The sequence below is a fragment of the Pan troglodytes genome, chromosome 8 (assembly GCF_028858775.2).
Source record: "Pan troglodytes isolate AG18354 chromosome 8, NHGRI_mPanTro3-v2.0_pri, whole genome shotgun sequence".
Lineage (NCBI taxonomy): Eukaryota > Metazoa > Chordata > Mammalia > Primates > Hominidae > Pan > Pan troglodytes.
The window spans coordinates 55,453,736-55,474,695 of NC_072406.2; the positions used below are offsets into that span (position 1 = coordinate 55,453,736).

Consider the following 20,960-nt stretch of genomic DNA (forward strand, 5'->3'; position numbering starts at 1 on the left):
CTTCCTGCCATGTGGTGACAGATTAAAAGCTGCTATACACTTTGGAACTGGAAACTGAGCTCCCAATGTAAAGGAGATAAGCCATAATGCTTACAATATGTTGTGCAGAGCTCACTGGTAGGCAGTTTTTCTTAACAATGCATCAGGACTTTTGTTATTTGTAAAGGAAGCTTAAAGGTTAGTTTCTGATGATTTGATGTATATAATAAAGCAGATATTTTTATTTTAATATTTATTTATTTATTTATTTATTGAGATGCGGTTTTGCTCTTGTTGCCCTGGCTGGAGTACAATGGCATGATCTCAGCTCAGCTCACTGCAACTTCTGCCTCCCAGGTTCAAGCGATTCTCCTGCCTCACCCTCCCAAGTAGCTGGGATTACAGGCATGCACCGCTGTGCCCAGCTAATTTTGTATTTTTAGTAGAGACGGGGTTTCACCATGTTGGTCAGGCTGGTCTCGAACTCCTGACCTCAGGTGATCCACCTGCCTCGGCCTCCCAAAGTGCTGGGATTACAGGTGTAAGCCACCATGCCCAGCAAGCAGATATTTTTAAATACCTTGAAAAGTAATTTGAAAAATCAATCTCCATATGCAATTAAACATAATAGTTCTTTCCTCATTAGTTATGGATTCAAAGCTTCAATTTTCTCATTTGAATTTTTAAGAATGGATTATTATTGACTCCAAAATATTAAATAATAACTGTAGTCATTCACATAGTTACAATAATTGGCAAATTGTTCCAATGCTGTACAAAATAAAAAAAATTTAGATGAAATAACTAAACAATAATTCATTGATTGAGTGATTGATGTTCCAGTGTTTAAAAGGATTTGAATGACTCAAGATTAGAAATAATGACTCAGACTATGGCACTAAAAGTTACGCAGTAGGAGAATGCACTCCACAACAAAACATGTCAGTTTTTAAAATTTACTATAATTAATTAAATTTAGCTCTCTGGGGACTTCTGGTCTAAAGTGTCTTCCAGCTCACACGACCAGAAGAAGAGTTTGCTATCATTTACCGAGCAGACAAAAATGCCAGTCTTGCTCATCATCTACTCAGTCTGTCTTATCCAATCAGCACAACACCCTCCCAAGCAGATAACAGTATCCCTGTTTTCCAGATTAAGATACCAGAATTCAGAATGATGATGTAATTTGCTGAAGTTCAAATAATTACTAATAATAGAACTGGGATTCAGACAATCCCTCTGATTCCAAACCATGAAGTAGTGTATAAAGAAATAGATGAGGACAAATATTTCTATAATGCTGAAAACAGGAATGGGCATCACATTGCCAAAACCAAAAGTGATTAGAACCAACTGTAAGGTTAATGGGACATGTTGGAAACCATGATCAATGGCTGTTATCCTGCCTCTGAGTCTGCCTTTGGCGTAGAATCACAATGACTGAACATGTTATAGTCATCCATTTATCACATGGACTTCTGCTGTTAGAAGCAACCAGAATGCAATTCCCATCATTGTCCTCTAATCCCTTTTGTACTCAGAAACTACAACTCTCAGAATACAAATGGATGGGAAGTAGGCACGTGAGATTTAGGACAGGCTATAACATTTGCTATGAACAGGGACAAAATCAGATACAGGTCATATCGTAGGACACACCGGGTGGCATAGCTTTTCATTTTCTCTGTCTGTACAGAGAGTCAGATAGGCAAGTGGGTTTGGAGAAATTTTAGGCTCAGACCAGCTGGATAAGGCATTAGCCACGAAGCAGTGCAATGAAAGTTAATGCTGCCTCTGCACCGGCAGATCTTCTTTCTTCTTTTCTCTTTTTTTTCTTTCTTCTCCTTCTTCTTTTCTCTTTCTCCCTCTCCTTCTCAATCTCCTCCTTCTTCTCTTTCTCCTTCTTCTTCTTATCCTTTTCCTCTTTTCTCCTTCTTCTTTTTTCTCCTTCCCTTCTCGCTCTGTCTCTTTCTCCCTCTCCTTCTCCCTCTTCTTCTCCTCCCCCTTCTCCTCCTTCTCATCCTCCTTCTCCTTCTTCTGCCTCTTTCGTCTTCTTCCTCTTTTTGGCAAGTTCTCAATCAAGTAGAGTGGCAGCAAAGGCCGACCCACATACCCTTGTTTGGAGCAGAGTAAAGAGGAACCAAAATAAACATTGAACATAAAAAAATATATTTCAGAAAAAGGAATGTGGACATTATACTAAAGAGTCAGAAAAAAAATTAATTCCAAAAGTGATTTCTTGCTGGAGTTTTAACCTCCCCAAGAGAAAAGTCCTGTGGATATGACATGTGTAGATTTGTAGGTTTCCTTATTTAAAGAGTCAGGGCACCCTCATGCATACAGAGATGCCAGTCATCCTTTTGGTAATTCATTCTTAAATATGAATGAACAGCCAAGGATCAGCAGACATTTAGGGAATTGACTAATGTAAAAGGCAGAGACCAATATGAGTAAACGGGAGATAGGAACATGAAGAAAACTGACCCCAAATAAGCAACACAAAACTTCAAAATTACTATTAATATATTCATGTATATATTAATATAGTAAACATGTAAAATATTTAAATATATATTTTTCAAAGAACGATGGTAAAATAAAGATAATTTCAGGTATATCATTTCTTTAAAAATGTATTGTCCTTGCCCATTTCCTTGGGGAGCTACAAGAGGGTATGCCTCACCAAAAGAGGAAATTAACCAAGAAAGGAACGTGCATAGCATCACAAAGCCAGCTTTCTAGCCCAAGAGCAGAATGAAAGAACTTGCAAATCTGCTGGCAAAGGGAAATTCTGAAATGGCAGCTAGCATCAGGCTTGCAGCTGTGGACAAAGGCTCAAGGAAGGATATTACTGAGGAAAAGAAATGGAACTGATATGTTTTACTACAGAAGGTGAAGATGCACACCCAGGGTGGAAAGGGTGTGGAAGAATTAGTGATCAGTGCTTAAAACCCATGAAAATGTAAAAAGGACACAATTATTATTATTCCTTGGGAAAACAAAAGCAAATGTTACCATAGTACACTACTTGGCTCAGTTGTGAATGGTGTTTACGTAATCATGGTAATGTCAACTAAATGACAATTTAAGCAAAAGCTGTGACATATGTATTTTGGGAGACATTTGGGAAAGTATATAAACTGTGCATACCCCATGTGCATTTGTGGTGGCAGAGGGCTAATTCTCATCTTCCAGAGTAGGATGTGGATAGATAATGTCCAAAAAAAGCAAGGAGTAGTAGAATAGGAATATTATATAGAAATAATGACATAAAACCCACCGGCAGTAGCTGCAAGAGTTATAAGTTGATAATTAAGGGATAGGGAGATGACAACTAAGATCTGCTTTGGAATTTGTGGTTGTGGCTATAACTTTTATCTTTATTTGAGTTCTAAAACTATGACTGTTCATATTCTCTTTCCTGAAGGACATGTGAATACTCTGCTTATAAAATTCCTAATAATCATTATATTCAGTATGATTTAAACTATGAAAATAATTTCAAAGGTAAAAAACAACTGTTCGCATATACATCAAAATTTTAGTAATAGATGAGTAGAATTAAAAATATCTTTATATTTTTTATTTTCTGAACTCTCCAAATATTGCTCAATAAGCATCCATTATATTTATAACCAGAAAAATAGACTAAAATTAGAATTCAAGTGGATTTATATCACATAATTACAAGTACATAAAATATGCTTTGCCAAGAAGAGATGAGAAAATGCATCAAAATATGATATAGTGGGAGTGGTTAGTATTTTTTCTACTTCATCTCTGTTTATACATATTCAATCAATAATAGGAAACAAAGTTTCTTTATAATAAACAACCTTAGTCCAAAATTTCCTGTCTCTCAAATAAAAGAAAACACATTTGGTTTCTTATTTTCAAGATCTGAAAGACAACAGTTCAGTCCTTCAGATATTAGAACTTGGAAATAAAATCTGAAGGTTGAAGGAGATCATTTTAGGGCGATACAAAGTGGTCATAAGATACAAATATATTTCATATTTTTGAAATTGACTACCCAACAGAAGACAATTAAACTGAAAACAGAAGTGGCTTCTTATTAAAGGGATAATGATAGTACCTCTACTATCCATTCATTCAACAATTATTTATCTCTATTATATACAGGCATTGGGGATTCAGTGAGTCCCCAGCAGTGAATGAAACTATGGCTTGACCTCAGGGAGCTTACATTCTAGTGGGGGAAGCAGACAATAAACTGATGAACAAATCAAAATGATGTGTGGCAGCAGGTGTAAAGTGCTGTAAAAAAACATGGCAGAGAAGTGGCAGGCCAGGGTGGGGTCTCTAATATAAGGTACTTACACCGTATGGATTAAAAGGCATTCAAGCAGAGACCTGAATGAAGTGAGGGTGTGGAGCAGGCTGCCATCTGAGCAGGGGCATTCCAGATGAAGGCAACAGCTGGACAGGGAGCATCTCAGCACATTCAAGGAACGGAACGGAGGCCAGGTGGCTGGACCCCAGCGAGCAGAGAATAGGGGAGTTTGAGATAAGGCAGATAGGTAGAAGAGGGAGGGGCACCAGATTATGTTGGCCAGGTGGGCCACAGGTGCAATTTGGGATTTTCCTCTGAGTGAGATGAGAAGCCATTAGAGGATTTTCAAAGGGAGCAACATGATCTGATTGAGGCTTAAAACCATCACATGCTGCTGTGTTGAGAATGTAGGGAGTTGAGAATGGAGGCAGTGGGACCAGGTGGAACTCACTAAAATAATCTAAGTGAACAGTGGGGGTGGTAGTAGTAGATATAATAAGTAGTTTGATTGTGGATTTTTTAATTTTATTATTATTATACTCTAAGTTTTAGGGTACATGTGCACAATGTGCAGGTTTGTTACATATGTATACATGTGCCATGTTGGTGTGCTGCACCCATTAACTCGTCATTTAGCATTAGGTATATCTCCTAATGCTATCCCTCCCCCCTCCCTCCACCCCACAACAGTCCCCGAAGTGTGATGTTCCCCTTCCTGTGTCCAAGTGTTCTCATTGTTCAATTCCCACCTATGAGTGAGAACATGCGGTGTTTGGTTTTTTGTCCTTGCGATAGTTTGCTGAGAATGATGGTTTCCAGTTTCATCCATGTCCCTACAAAGGACATGAACTCTTCTTTTTGTGGATATTTTTAAAGAGACACCCAACGGGACTTGCTTGTAGATGCCATATAGGGTGTGAGAGGAAGTATTCCAAAACAGACATCAAGATTTTTTACCTTAGCCACCAGAAGTTTGGAATTATTTACTGAGATAGCATATACTGCAGAAGGGGCAAGTTGGGTGGAGAAATGTACTAATATTAATCCAATCTACCTATCTACACACACATATGTATGTGTAGCACTACACAGTTAACAATCTATTTGTTATTCACACTCAGGGATCTCATTTGCTTTCTTTCACTGCAGGAAGCTGAGAGTGCTGAGGGCACATCTGAAACCACTGGAGTTTGGCGACGTGGAGGTCAGGTAGTAGTGCTCTCCCACCAGGAGTCCCTCTGCACCCCTGGAGAGAGCAGTCATTATGCAGGACAACCCATCTGCTCAGAACTTTCAGTGGTGACTTGTGGTGTGACTCTGCTCCCATTCATCTATGTGCTGCTGTAGGCTTAGCTTCCCACAGCCTCCCCAGCTTTGCCATTTGTCATTATCATTCACTCTTAATATTTATTCTATCTATGACCCTGATGCACAGAGTGATAGCTGATAGTCTCTTAAAACAACGTTTACATTTATTTTGACAGTTTACTGTGTTTTGTTCTCTCAACAATACTTAGAATTTGTCTGAGTTATAGTTGCATAGATGGCAATTTTCCTGACCTAGTTTTCTGACTATGATTTATGGGTCAGTAAACTCCTTAAATGATGGAATATAACATCTCAGGCCACAGGGAACGCTTACTATCACATGCTCACTGTTGCAGGACGGATGCGTGGCCAGCCTCAGGTTGCTAAACGTTAGGGTGATCTGCCTTCCTTCTGGGGCGGTGATTCTCCACTCGTAGATCTGGCCATGAGGATTTAGGTTCGGGTAGTTGGGAGAAGTAGATGTTCCAGCAGAGCCCTGAAGATCCCCACCACACTCTGATGTGGGGGAAGAAAGCCAAGAAAACTTCCAATCAAATCAAAATGTCTCCTTCCATCAGGAAAGCTCTCAAAATTCAGGTATTTAAAAATTATCCTTCTAGACAAAATTATTCTCCGTATTTATGTGCGTGAGGATTTCAGTGAACATATACATTCATTTCCTATCTCTATTAATATTTAACCCTGGCTTCCATGGATGATAGTCCACAGACAGCAATTTAATTATCATCATGGCCCAAGAAATATGAGAGACCAATGAATATAATGAACTTAAGAATCAGGAAAATCAGGTCGGGTGCGGTGGTTCACGCCTGTAATCCCAGCACTTTGGGAGCCCAAGGTGGGCAGATCACAAGGTCAGGAGTTCAAGACCAGCCTGACCAACATGGTAAAACCCTGACTCTACTAAAAATACAAAAATTAGCCGGGCGTGGTGTTGGGCACCTGTAATACCAGCTACTCAGGAAGCTGAGGCAGGAGAATTGCTTGAACCCAGGAGGCGGAGGTTGCAGTGAGCCAACATCGCTCCATTGCACTCCAGCCTGGGTGACAGAGTGAGATTCCATCTCAAAAAAAAAAAAGAATCAGAGAAATCAGCCAGGAGTGGTGGCTCACGCCTGTATCCCCAACACTTTGGGAGGCCAAGGCAAGACCCCATCTTTACAAAAAAAAAAAATCAGGAAAATCAGAAGGTTAATGTAGGTATCCAGTTTTTCCAAACAAGATCTTTATTTCATCTGAGTTTGTTGGATTTGCAGTAAGGCAAATTCTGAGTAACTACAGGACTTTCTTAAGGCAGGCATTGCAGTATAACTCTCATCCTCTTATTATATCTCTCGTGATACTAGTTATTTTCCCTTATAGCATTGATCACAGCTGTAACTTTTTGTTTATCAGTGTGACTTTTTGATTAAGGTCCAAGAAGATAGGGGTCATGTTTTGTTTTGTTTTTCAAACTATTGTAACACCAGTGCCTAGCATAGTGTCTGTCCAATGCAGGTGCTCAATGTTGTTTTGAATGAATCAATGAAATCACCGTCTATGCTGGATTCAAATCGCAGTCTGAATCCTGAGGCAGTCAGAGAGCCATCTATGACAAACCTGACCATGGCAGTATTGCTAGAAGTGTCTATGCTGTCAGGAATGGTGTTTGCACAGTATCTTCCCAAGATGTTTCCTGTGAGAGACAAATAATTAAATATATATGTCCAGGTGATTGATTTCTTTTAACCTCTATTCAAGGTGTCCTGCGTGTACAAAGAAAATAATAAAAAACAAGAGCTTGCCCATGAAGAAATGTTAATCTCTCTCAGGAAAACAGGAAAACATGAATGAAAATTAACATATTCAAATATATGAAGAAGTGAAAAAAATGCAACCAGTTAGGGGAAGGATATCTCAGGATAATGAGGAAGGCCAGTTTTTTGGTTGAAAAAGTGGTCTGAGACAACAGAGTGACAAATATCTGCCTTATGCTACTGCCAGGAGACATGCATGACCCTCTGTCTGCCTCAAGCTATAGAACACCCCTCAAATAACGGCATGTGGCAATGGGATGTCTCAGCAGCAACAGGTTGCCTTCCCACTACCATTGCTCTCCCCAGGTGGCCTCCAGGGTAGGCTATATGACACCTGGGCTCTGGACATCCATTGTTAATGGTAGAATTGAGGTAGAGAATCGCTGGTACTGCCCAAAGCCCATTAATCTGCACTTCTTTGCAGAGTATAGACATGCTTTGCCTTTCTTGGAAGTGAAGAAACTTCAGAGGCTGAATAAGTACATGCGAAAATAAACACCCCGAAGAGAGCAGATATATTTCACTAACCAGAAGTATGATAGTCCCAGGTCTCCACAAAGTCTTTTTCACAGCCAGAGGAATTCTGAAGGTTAAAATCTTCAAAAGAGATGGTCAGGTAGTGTCTGGAGAGCCCCTGGAGATGCCAATCACAGAATAAGTTGTCTCTATATGGAAGCATTAGATGGCCAATGCTTTCAACAACACCACTTTGCCCTGTTACTCTTCCCCCACACTGAGCTGAAAAAAAAAAAGAAAGAAAGAAAGAAAAGAAAGAAAGGATTCTATTACAAATTGTGTTTTTTTCATTTCACCAGCACATGTGAAAACTTTTAGGTGCCAAGTGACTATGAATTGAAGTTTTTAAAATTCTGAAAATGCTTAGTGCTTTCCTCATTATTTGAATTCTAGGGTTGATGTAAACAGAAGTGATACCACAAGTCCAATCCAATAATGGGAAACAAGATGACGACCAAATGGCACATTCTGTAATCTCACATTAATTCTTTTGGGACACTATGTAAGAGCTATCAGTTGCAAGCAAGTTTCATCTCAAGAACAAACTGGTAGACTCATCTGACCTGCCTAGAACCTTGTGTTGATTCTAAAGACTGAACCCAAGCTCACCTGGAAGGGGGGACACCTGCTATATCTAGTTTTACTATCAACTAAACTGTTCACTACTGTAGCTGATATCTCAGGGCCTTGAAAATTACTATTCAATTATGTCTTATTAGCTGGATGTGGTAGCTAATTGAATTATATGCAGCTTGACCCGGGATATAACATGATCTATGGTGTAGTTAAATACTGTTACAACTAGCCTTTCTGAACTTTTGCTATATTAAATATTTGTTTGGTTTGTGTCTAGACCTATTAGATACTAAATTGTGTGCTATTGTGACCATACTATAGTGAATCTTCAACAAGCAAAGTTACTGCTCAATTTTTAAGTAAGGAAATCAAAATCCTGAAGAGACATACTTGCTTTTTATCCAGTGACTGATTTGGCACTAGAGACTCAGAGAAAAAAAAAAGCTTAATCATTTTATATATGATGAGGAATTCAAAGACATTGTTCTAAATATAGTTATCTGGTTCTTAAATAGTTGTATTACTTAAAGTAATAAACATACTGTAGTTCTTCCTTTTCCTTGGCGGATACATTCCAAGTCCCCCCAGTGAGTGCCTAAAACCTTGGATAGTACCAAACCCTATATAGACATATAGACAATTTTTTTCTACATATATGTACCTATGATAAAGCTTACTTTAACAATTAAACATAGTAAGAGATTAATAATAAAATAGAACAATCATAACAGTATACTGTAAGAAAAGTTATGTAAATGTGGTCTCTCAAAATATCTTGGTGTACTGTACTCACCTATTTTTTGGGCCTCTGTTTACCAAGGGCGTTGAAACCATGGAACATGAAACCATGGATAAGAGAGAACTACTGAATTTCATAGTAAGCAGAAGAAACAGGAGTTTGATTTAACTACACATATTTCTTCACAAATAAGTTAGAAAAAATATAAAATATTCAAGTTTACTAAGATTACATTTTAAAATAAAAATTAAAAGAGAAATTAAAGTTGATGACTATGGTTTTAAACATTTACACTCCTTACTTGTTTATAGCATTAAAATATTTTTAAAATTATGCAGATAGAATGACTTCTTTTTAAAAAGTCATGGTTTTAAAAAAAGTTTTAACATATTCATCCTGTAATAACTCTTTTATTTAATATAAAAATGTTTTCCAGGGTTTTTATAGTTTTGTGTTTTACAGTTAAGTCTTCAATCTATCTTGAATTGATTTTTGTATATGGTATAAGGAAGGGGTCCAGTTTCAATCTTCCACATATTGCTAGCCAGTTCTCCCAGCATCATTTATTGGATAGGGAGTCTTTTCCCCATTGCTTGCTTTTGTCAGCTTTGTTGAAGATCAGATGCCTGTAAGTGTGAGGCCCTATTTCTAAGCTCTCTATTCCATTTTATTGGTCTATGTGTCTATTTTTGTACCAGTACCATGCTGTTTTGGTTACTGTACCCCTGTAGTATAGTTTCAAGTCAGGTATTGTGATGCCTCCAGCTTTGTTCTTTTAGTTTAGGATTGCCTTGGTTATTTGGGTTCTTTCTGGGGTCCATATGAGTTTTAAAATAGTTTTTTCTAGTACTGTGAAGAATGTCATGGTAGTTTGATAGGAATAGCATTGAATATGTAAATTTGGGGAAGCAGTATGACCACTTTAATAATACTGATTCTTCCTATCTATGAGCATGGAATTTTTTTTCATTTGATAGGGTGGAGGGTGGGAGAAGGGAGAGGGGCAGAAAAAATAGCTATTAGATACTAGGCTTAGTAACTGGGTGATGAAATAATCTTTATAATGACCCCCATGTCACGAGTTTACCTATATAACAAACCTGCACATGAAACCCTGAACCTAAAATAAAAGTTAAAAAATATATATTACCTATAGAATACTTGGCCTTGAATCCCACATGAGTGGGGCTGTTGTCAGAACGAAATCTCAAATACATAACCTCTCCTGACGACCACTGACTGCTGGGCAAAGATGTCCCACAAAATTTGGAAAGTATTGGTGCATCTGAATCCACTCCATCCCACAACTAGAGGTAGTTAGAAGGACAGCTAAAGTGGAAACAAAATTATGTTAAATTTACATGGTCAATTGCCTTGACTTATTTTGATAATGACAACTTCACTTACTTTCTTTGAAGATATTATTAAATCCTCATTTCTTAGCATAAAAGACTATGATAGACTCAGCGTAAGCCACGTGTCACATTAAAATGCTGTATGATGTTTTTCCTAATAATACATTCTTTCATTAGCAGCTCAGAAAGACAGGTTTTACATGTTCTACATTGAAGAATATTTACTTCCCTTCCATATTCTGTATTGGTTTTACAAATATAAATGTTGTTTTCAAATTAATCCCTATGAATTTCAAAAAAAAAACAAGTATTTTGTTCCACACAATGATTTGGTACATTTCACATGATAAAGATAAATTCTCTAACAGCTCTGTAATTGGGACTAACAGAGAGTCCCAACTGGAATTTTCTGTGTCCATAAGAGTAGACAAGCATGTATCTAGCGTTTCTTGAGGAACTTACATCAGCTAATTAATGCTCCATGAGTGGAAGAGTAGATTAAATCCAGTGTCAGAAATAGCAACAAAAGCTCTTATATCTTAGTTTTGCACCACAGCTGCATTCATGCAAATGTATACACACTTTTGTTAAAGGAAAGAGGAAAACGGTTTTTTACAATCTATATATTTTTACTTTCTCTTCAACATAGTAAGACTTACTCTCTGTTTTGTAATACTTTCAGAACTCTTATTAAATAAAGACTGAGAAATTATACTGTAAGTGCTTTAGTACTGGTCTGACACTAGTGACCCCTGGTGACACACCACACAAATTCCCATTTGTTAAACAGACATTTTATCATTTGTGACACTGAATAAGAGGCTGGGCAAATAAATATTCATCTCTCAGAAACATGACATATTTCCTGCGGGAGGAAGAATGGATAAACATCAATCTCAAGTAGCCACCCTCAACGTCCCTTGCAGGAAGTGTCTAGGGTCACAAGGGACAGTATCCATGTACATAACCTACTCAGCTGATGGGAGAGTTGCTGGCAGACTGTGTTTTCATGCCTGAGTTATTAAGCATTTCCCTTTTTCCCTAGATTTGCTTGCAGTATGTGCTACTGAAAGAAATGAATTGTTCTGAGACATGACAGTTAAAAAATACTAACTTCGGGTAGGAAAAAAATGAAACTGGAAGTGACATACTTGGGTGTTATTTCAATATCAAATTGATCTTCAAATTGCAGCCGTATGCGTGTTTCCGGTGGAGCCGCTAAGATCCAAATGCAATCAGCGTGCAGGGGATAATCATCAGGGTGGTTGGGGGAGGTCACATACCCAGCAGAATCAGCTTTATGGATGTAGATGTTGCCCCCACAGGCTGTCAGCAAACACAGTTAAATCAATCTATGCTCTGGTGAAGGAGATGCATTCAATGGACAAAAATCATCTTTTAAAGTCAACTTCTCTGTAATTTGTCTCAATTTCCTTTCATCTGTTATGATCCTCATTTTCTTTTCCAGCAAACGAATTCTCAATTTGCTATCGAGGCAGCTACCAGGTGTGACACTTTTTAATTTGCCAGATCATCTATCTATTCTCATTGGAAATTTCATTCTTTCTTAAAGCCAACCAAATGATTATGGCACATTGTGCATGGGGCAGAACGTCACAGAAGCACGAATAAATATCCAGCACTTCGATAAGCATGTAAGTATGCTAGCAGTTACAGCTTCCCACTGAGCGTTCAGTACAGCAGAATGATGCAGAGCTATGATCTTGGTATACTTAAAAGACTAAGCAGATATATCTTTGCACAACTCTGGGGGCATTCATTCATCACATTTCTTCAGGATTTAGATGCATTTGAGAAACAAGGTCAATGGCATGAGACAATTTATGAGCCATGTTTTGCTAGATGATAACGGAGCTTTTTAATACTTCTTTTCTAAAAAAAAAAAAGTATTATCGAAAAATACTTTTCTATTGTCAATAAATATTCTTTGGCATTTTCAACAAACAAACCAGACAGGAATAAATGTACTTACAATGCCAATGCCAATGAAATTAACCTGTCCAATCACTTAGCCACACAGATACTTGATCTGCTCAATTCTAGCAACATTTATGTCCACTGTCACTCATCCACTTACAGTCACATCCTGAATTCTGTCAATACCTCCAACTCCCCCATCTCTGAAACTGCAAATTGCAAATCTCTTTGATGACGTCCAACTCCCTTGCTTCATGTCTTTCCTTCAATGTCGAAAGACGTTCACAAAAGGACCTATGTTAAAGGCTGAGAAATAGGAGTGGCATGGAAGTAGATATGGTGGGAAGATAGCCAGATAGATATGGGAAGTAGAAGCCTGGCTATAGTTATGGAACATGGTTGAGTTGGTAAGTAGAGAGAAATAAGAGTGATGCTATTGTTTCAGGTTGCCAAAAATAGGTTGTGAAATCAAAAGACTTTTGTTTAAGTCTGATGTTAATGGCAGTCATAACAAGCTTCATGAAAGACAGGGAGAAAGCAATGGCCATAGCCATACTTGCATGAACAGTGAGTCCACAAAGAAATAGAAGAGGTGCAGTGTCAAATATACCCTTAGTGTATCTCTTAGTGTATCTGAATTACCATTAAATGTTGACTTTAAAAACTTAAATCAAGACTGAGTCTATTGGCTGGGCACAGTGGCTCACTCCAGTAATCCCAGCACTTTGGGAGGCTAAAGCAGGTGGCTCACCTGAGCTCAGGAGTTCAAAACTAGCCTGGGCAACATGGTGAAATCCCATCTCTACCAAAAATACAAAAATTAGCTGGGCGTGATGATACATACCTGTAATCCCAGCTTCTAGGGAGGTTGAGTAAGGAGAATCACTTGAACCTGGGAGGTGGAGGTTGCCGTAAACTGAGATCACGCCACTGCACTCCAGCCTGGGTGACAGAGCAAGACCCTGTCTCAAGAAAGAAAAAAAGACTGAGTCGATCATAAATAAAAATAGAAAAGTAGAGTTCTGTCATGTGGGCTGACATCTACTCACTAGACTCAAGACACTGCTACTCTCAAAATGCTTTGGTACCAGGTGAAAACCTGACCATTCCTGACTCAGTTGCAAAGCTCAACATGGAGAGAGGGAGGGATGAGAAGGTCCCAGCCTAGAAAGCCAGAGTGCAGGTGCCCACAGAGCTGCATTAAAGCTCCCTCCTTGTGCCAGAGCTCTGTGCACTGGGAAGTGACCAAAGCCCCTTCCCTGGTGTTTTGGACCTTACTCCAGCTATTCGATGATTTTTGTGTGTCGGTTGGTAAACACTCTTACTCATTTCTTTTACCAAAATGAAGAAATGATGTTGACTTTAAATCTCATACAATGTGCAATAAAACATATGATTTCATTGATATTTATTTATATATAAATACATTTAGGAATCTGGGATACAAGTCATAGGATCATTTTGAAATCTATATTATCTAACTTCTGGTGTGACAAAGCAAAAATTTATTATTATATTACTTTCTACTGACATTACTCCGTTTTTTGGAAGTGATGCCTATTTATTTATTTAATTTATTTATTCAATTAAACATTACTAAAAAGTAAATGTCACCAAAATCAAATCATTACAGTAGAATTAAATGCAATTATAATCAAGTGCAATTAAGTACAAGGAATTAAGGAAAGATCTTAGGTAATATATAATTAAATCAGTAATAATAGAATCAAAAGATTATATTTCTTTTAAAAACAGCATACACATTATTACAAAATAAGGCAAATGTAATTCTTATAATGTTTCTATAACTAGATTTAACTTACAATTAGACATCTTATAATGGAAAGGTCTAAGGAGTTTCAGGGATCAAGAAGAATAGTGTATCTTATACTCATGGAAAATTTCACTTTGGTCACTAATTAGATATGTGGCCTTGGAAAAGTCCAAGCCTCGTTTTACTTATCTTTAAAATCGAAATAATGGTACTTTACTTGAAAAGTAGTCACAATGAGATATTGAATGTATCAAACATAATAAGTACTTGAGAGTAGGCATTCTTATTAATTCTATTACTGTTAGTTCAGAAAAGAAAACTTTATATGTTTTTTTCTCAAATCTACTTAATCAAAGAAGACCAAGCAATTGCAGGAAAAGTAGATATAATTCTCAGTGAAAATACTTACCTTAACTCTTTGCCTCATATTTGATCTTAAATCCTTGCCCTTCATTACTATAATCAGAAATAAACTGAACAAACATTTGATTATCCGAGGTGAACACAGTCGATGAAGCATGACTGCCACAAAAATGACCATTTCCTCCACAGGGTCCAAAGGGTGGAGAATAGATATCAGGGCCATTTCCTAGCTGGAAAGACAAATTAAAATTGCATCAACTCCTTTACATTGCAAAAGAAGGAGTACGTAATTCTTATCCATTTATGTCCCAGGAAAGAAAAACTATCATTTTGTTTTCTGAATGAAGTCTGTGGAAAACGTAATTAGAAAGGGTAGCAAGCAAGACCTACCACCAAGTAATCCCCCTGGTTGCAAGAAGAATCACCATTTGGAATCTGGAAAGGCTGTTCAAAATGGACAGCAATGGTCAGGCCACTTTGGACCAGGACGTGCCAGGAACAGTTGAGGTTGGATGGGTAGGTCTCTGGATACCTGGGGAACATGACGATCCCTTGTCTGCATGCAAATATGCACCAGAGCCTTCCCACAAAGAAACAAAGGTAGGTTATTTCAATAGAATTGGCAACTGGATTTTTATGCTTTCTTAGTTTTCTTGGGGGGTTTTCACAGTGTAGGCAATAAAAATGCTTGAAAATAAAGCCAGAGTGTAGGAAATGATTAGCATAACAAGCATGTATTGAGCACATGCTATTGGCTACTCCGTTTGTGGTGGTTGTTGAGATATGGGATATAGAGGTAAGTAATGAAGACAAATTACCTACTTTCATAAAGATTTCCTTATAGATGGGGAAGACATAAAATAAACAATACATAATATGTGAGATAGTGATAAATTCTATAAAGAAAAATGGATGGGAGGAGGGAGAAGGGTACTTTATTGTCAGAGTTAAGTTGGAAAAGCCATGTCATTGGAGTAACATCTTAGCAGAGACATTAATGAAATAAAGAATCAAGCCAGATGTTTATGTGGGAGAAAACATTCCAGTTCAGAAAACAGTTAATGTAAAGGCTTGATGTGGCAGAGGTACATCATGGAAGTCAGAATGGATGAGGCAGAATGAGAGATTCCAAAGGTAGCAGCATGTCTAGGTCATGCAGGAAACTGAAAAGACTTATTCTGAGTAAGAAGAGGAAGACGAAGGGTTTTGGGCATCAGAATGGCAATGATCTCACTTACATTTGAAAATATCACTCTATGTGCAGTCCTTAGACTGTAAGGAGTGGAGGGCAGGGAAGGGCAGGAGCAGAGTGTCCAATAAAAAGGGGACTGCCTGAGGCCAAGGAGAGATGATAGGTGCATGGGCTAGGCTGGTAGCAACCGAAATGGAGAGGCGTGGTTGAAATCTAGATACATTGTAAGGGTAGAGCCAGTGTGATTTGTTGATGGTTAAGTGTGAGACAAACAGAAAAGTCAAAAATAACATCAAGATTTTTGACTTAAATAATGAGAAAAATGTACTTTCCATTTGCTAACATTGTGAGGAGTGTAGAATTGGGGGCGGTGGTGGCATGGAAAAGGATGGGAATAAAGTGTTCAGTTTTCAAAGGTTACATTTTTTGTTATTGGTTATCTATCTATCTAATTGTGGTACAAGTGGTTTTTGGTTAAATGGATGAATTGCATACTGGTGAAGTCTGAGATTTTAGTGCACTGGTTACCTGGCTAGTATACATTACACCCAATATGTAGTTTTTTATCCCTCATACCCCACCCATCCTCCCTGCTTATGAGTCTCCAAAGTCCATTATATCACAGGTTAAATTTGAAATATATTCTAGACCATGAGCTGCCAAGTATACATATATGCACACACACACATATATATATACACAAACACACTTATAGATACACATATTTATATATATTATATACATATATACGCACACATATATACACACACACATATAAATCAATTACAATGGTTCTACCCTCACTATATACATTCATATGTATACATGTATGTATGTATAATGAGCTGCCATACATATTAATGTATACATGACAGTGAGAGGGCAGGAGGTGAAGGAAGAGAATGAAAGGAGCAGGCATTAATTCTCCAGTGGTCAGGGACTAGAAGCTCATCAGCAAGGAAGGGTAGACGGCTCACACAGCTAGTTAAATTGCAGAGGTGAAAATTTATCCCTTGTAAGTTGGATTCCTAGGTATTTTATTCTCTTTGAAGCAATTGTGAATGGGAGTTCACTCATGATTTGGCTCTCTGTCTGTTATTGGTGTATAAGAATGCTTGTGATTTTTGCACATTGATTTTGTATCCTGAGACTTTGCTGAAGTTGCTTATCAGGTTAAGGAGATTTTGGGCTGAGATGATGGGGTTTTCTAAATATACAATCATGTCATCTGCAAACAGGGACAATTTGATTTCCTCTTTTCCTAATTGAATACCCTTTATTTCTTTCTCCTGCCTGATTGCCCTGGCCAGAACTTCCAACACTATGTTGAATAGGAGTGGTAAGAGAGGGCATCCCTGTCTTGTGCAAGTTTTCAAAGGGAATGCTTCCAGTTTTTGCCCATTCAGTACGATATTGGCTGTGGGTTTGTCATAAATAGCAAACACCGCATATCCTCACTCATAGGTGGGAATTGAACAATGAGAACACTTGGACACAGGAAGGGGAACATCACACACCGGGGCCTGTCGTGGGGTGGGGTGGGGGGAGGGAGGATGGATAGCATTAGGAGATATACCTAATGTAAATGATGAGTTCATGGGTGCAGCACACCAACATGGCACATGTATACATATGTAACGAACCTGCACATTGTGCACATGTACCCTAGAACTTAAAGTATAATTAAAAAAGAAAATTTATCTTAGGTCTAATTCCAAAGCCCATGCTCTTAAGCCACTATGCAGCCTGCCTCTCTTGAGTGTGAGGAACACAATTTATCGTCAGTTGCTCCCTACTTTATAAAAGGTATATATAAGCATGGAGGAAATATTAGATTAATTTTTAATGTTAGATTGAGAATCTACTTTAAAATTATGTTTTTCAGTTAAAAACATGGGAGTCTTTCACTCTTCCATGGACTACTTTATTACCTTTCATTTAGTTTGGATTTAAGGGTGTTAATGGACTTCACATGTCAAGTTTGAAAAGTCTCAATCATACTGTGCATGATGGCATCCCATATATGGTGCCTGTTTTTGACTCATCAAGTTCATATTTCAAGAGCAACAAACCCTTCCTGCCAACCCTCAAATGGATGACTTTAACCAAGTAATTCATAAGGATAAATGATGACGTTTTGCTCCGTCGATGAGTTATGGATATGAGCTGTGCTCTAGTTCCAGCCCTCAGCTAGGCTGAAAAATTGCTTTAAAGCTCTCTCTCATGCATTTCATGGAGACACCTCCTCTGGAGTGAAGATGCCCCACCCAGAGGCCTGAAGCAGGACACTTTTGTACGACTTGGCCACAGTGCTTTGGATCAGGAATCAGCATTGACATAAGGGGAGCCAGCCATCCAGAACCTGGGCAGAGACCCATGTCCTCTGACGTGCCTTGTGTCCTCGTGCCCAGAAAGCTATATTAGGAAGAGAGAAAGAGAGAGGAAAGCAGAGGAGATGGGATAACATGGGATTAAAAAAATATTTAAACTCATTACTCTTGTGAAAGGATGCATTGAAGCCTGCCCTGGTTACACTGGAGTCCAAGGTGAAGCGGATGACCATGTACTCTCAGTAGACCGGATGGGCCCAGGGATCTCTCTGCCACAGAGAACTGCTAGCTTCTGGGCCAAGTCATTTTCTCCTACATTGAAAGAAAGGAAACAGCATGAAAATACAGTCTTGAGAATCTGCTCTATCATCATTTGCAACTTAGCGGAAGCATCTCACACATTTTTTTCAGAACATCAGGATTCACAGGAGATAATGGGATTCTCAAAAAGAAGGACCCCTCAGGGGTGATATCATTCTGGCTCCAGCTTGCAGTGGTGCTGCCTGCCCTTTTCTTTATCACCCTGCCTTTTTTTTTTTTTTTTTTTTAATGAGATGGAGTCTCCCTCTGTTACCCAGCTTGCCCAGGCTGGTCTCGAACTCCAGAGCACCCACCTCAGACTCCCAAAGTGCTGGGATTCCAGACATGAGCCACTGTGCCTGCTCTGAGACCTCAGTATTTTTTAAGGAGCACATCTGAGTTCTTCCACACTGGCCGCTGACATATTACACACAGTTAAAATCTGGGTTTTAACATTCAATGCATTGAATAGCACTGAATCTGTAAATTTGGGGGAGAAGTATGGCCATTTTAGTAATATTGATTCTTCATATCTATGAGCATGGAATGTTCTTTTCATTTGATAGGGTAGAGGGTGGCAGAAGGGAGAGGAGCAGAAATCACTGGCCATTGGGCATGTGTTGCTCTTTTTGGCTTTAGTGAGTGAGCTCCTGAGATTGTCCCATGGGAGGATCTGTTGACTCAGAGACCCAGAACCAGGGCAACCCAAGGCCAGCAGGTGAAGTTGAAGAAGTGTCCGCCCGATAGCATCTTATCTATCCTCAGCTTGTAAACTGTGGCTACCCCCCTGCCCCCATTCTCTTTGTCGTCAGCCCCTCCAACCAAAATGTACCTGTTCCAGAATCCTTTTTCTTGAGGTCCTGTTCTGTGCTAAGCGGAAGCTAGCTAACATGCTAATTCCTCCACAGTATATTTTTAAATGGAACCACCCCAATCGTGAGAACTTCAGAACGGTGGCAGGCTGTGGAGAAAATAAGACGGGGGAGTGCAAGTCTGTCACTTTCCAACTCATAATTAGCCCATGTGCGCGGCTGATCCTGAAAAAGGTTTCTTTTGCTATTGATGATAGAATGTCTATCAAACAGAATTGATGTAATAGCAAAATATTATACATAGATTTTCAGTTGATGCACTCTTTCCTAAATAACTTGGTGTGTGTGTACATGTGAGTAAATGTGCAGGATGTTAGAGGAGATACACTAAGAAGTGTGATACTTAGGTACATACATTCTTCTAGAGCATCTGTTCTCTTTTTTTATGTTTTTATTTTTTAGAGATAGTGTCTTTATCACCCAGGCTGGAGTACAGTGGCATGATCCTAGCCCACTGTAACCTGAAACTCCTGGGCTCAAACAAGCCTCCCAAATGGATGTGCACCACCACGCCTGGCTAATTTGCCCAGGCTGGACTCGATCTCCTCGGCTCAAGAGATCCTCCTTCCTTGGCCTCCCAAAGTACTGGAATTACAGACCACTGTGAGCCACTGTGCCTGGCCTTCTTAACTTTTCTTAAGTCACTGACTTTTTTAAATAGTAGAGTGAAAACTACAACCCTGATCCGTAGAGAAGTGCATGTGATGGTTCTAATTTCAGCAGGCCTATGGATCCCATTGTGTTCATCCATGAATTCTTTAGAGGTCCACATAGCTCAGATTTAGAAACTCCAGAGTTGGGTGAAGATAACACTAGTATGTTTGCATGTATGTGGACATAGTGATGCTATTTTTTTTCTTTTTGAGATAGGGTCTTACTCTGTCATCCAGGTTGGAATGCAGTGGCACGATTTCGGCTCACTGCAACCTCCCTCTCCCAGGTTCAAGCGATTCTTCTGCCTCAGCCTCCCTAGTAGCTGGGACTACAGGCATGCATCACCATGCCCAGCTAGTTTTTGTTTTTAGTAGAGATGGCTTTCACCATATTGGCCAGGCTGGTCTTGAACTCCTGGCCTCAAGCTATCTATCTGCCTTGGCCTAGTGATGCTATTTCTTAAAGGAGATGCTTCTTGGAAATTTGTATAAAACTTTAGACGATTTTTAATGCATCACAGAACTCATTCTTGATGGCTTCTTAAAAAATGTTGATAAGTGCCACCTTATTTATCTGCTTAAATTTACATTTGGTTAAATAAGAATTTGTAATCCCATAGCTCCCAGGCTTGAATGGAACATGAGTGTGGGCACATGCAGATTTTTTTTAATGGAATACCTTTCCCATTTCCATTTTTCATTTTCTTCGTCAGTCAGCCTCATAGGCCAAAACCACTCAAATACAACTGATAACCAGTTAACAAACTCATTAACCTTGCATTTTGCTGTTTTCAGTCTGAACCCTCTTTTGTCTAATTTTTTGCTATTTCTTTAGCTTTTTTCCCCCTGCCTATATATTCTTTGTTCTAGTTACCTGAATTTTTCTAAAATCTGAAGTTCCTACCCCTCTCTCTGGATTTTGCTCATCCTTCAGAAAGTTGAGATGAATGCTCA

General features: G+C 38.7%; 1 long non-coding RNA gene across 2 annotated transcripts; it reads left to right on the top strand.

Moving 5' to 3' along the window:
* On the top strand, window positions 1-10,371 carry LOC112204594 (uncharacterized). Of its 2 annotated transcripts, none has more exons than XR_008537631.2 (4): window positions 1-177; window positions 5,423-5,482; window positions 5,938-6,178; window positions 7,343-10,371. It is a non-coding gene; the product is annotated as an uncharacterized LOC112204594 (long non-coding RNA). The 2 variants fall into 2 exon arrangements; XR_008537630.2 differs by having other exon boundaries at window positions 8,308-10,371.
* The last annotated feature ends 10,589 nt before the right edge of the window (window positions 10,372-20,960 follow it).